We start from the raw sequence: 255 nt of genomic DNA, 5'->3' as shown, positions 1-255 counted from the left end.
TGTTTTTTGGGGGGTTGTCTGTTTAAAATTAGATAGGCGTGGTCATTTTGGAGAATAATCAGGTAAGAGGAGAGGACCATCACATCAGTAAGAGTAGTGAAGAGAAAATAGGACATTAAGAGACATGACATGGATGGGTGCCTGGCCCTGGCACTGTGGACTCGGCAGTGCCAGCAGTAAAAAGCGAATGGGACGAAGAGAGCCAAAGCTAACGACCGGACTATGCAGAAAAAAATCATAACCCTTTTGTAAGTA

At 44.3% G+C, this 255-nt stretch overlaps 1 protein-coding gene across 1 annotated transcript in view; it reads right to left on the bottom strand.

Moving 5' to 3' along the window:
* LOC119586755 overlaps positions 1–255 on the bottom strand; it is a 10775-nt gene that overhangs the window by 9655 nt on the left and 865 nt on the right. The window lies entirely within an intron of this gene.

Source organism: Penaeus monodon, chromosome 21 (genome assembly GCF_015228065.2).
Source record: "Penaeus monodon isolate SGIC_2016 chromosome 21, NSTDA_Pmon_1, whole genome shotgun sequence".
In the NCBI taxonomy this organism is placed as follows: Eukaryota; Metazoa; Arthropoda; class Malacostraca; order Decapoda; family Penaeidae; genus Penaeus; species Penaeus monodon.
This window is presented reverse-complemented; position numbering and strand designations above follow the sequence as displayed.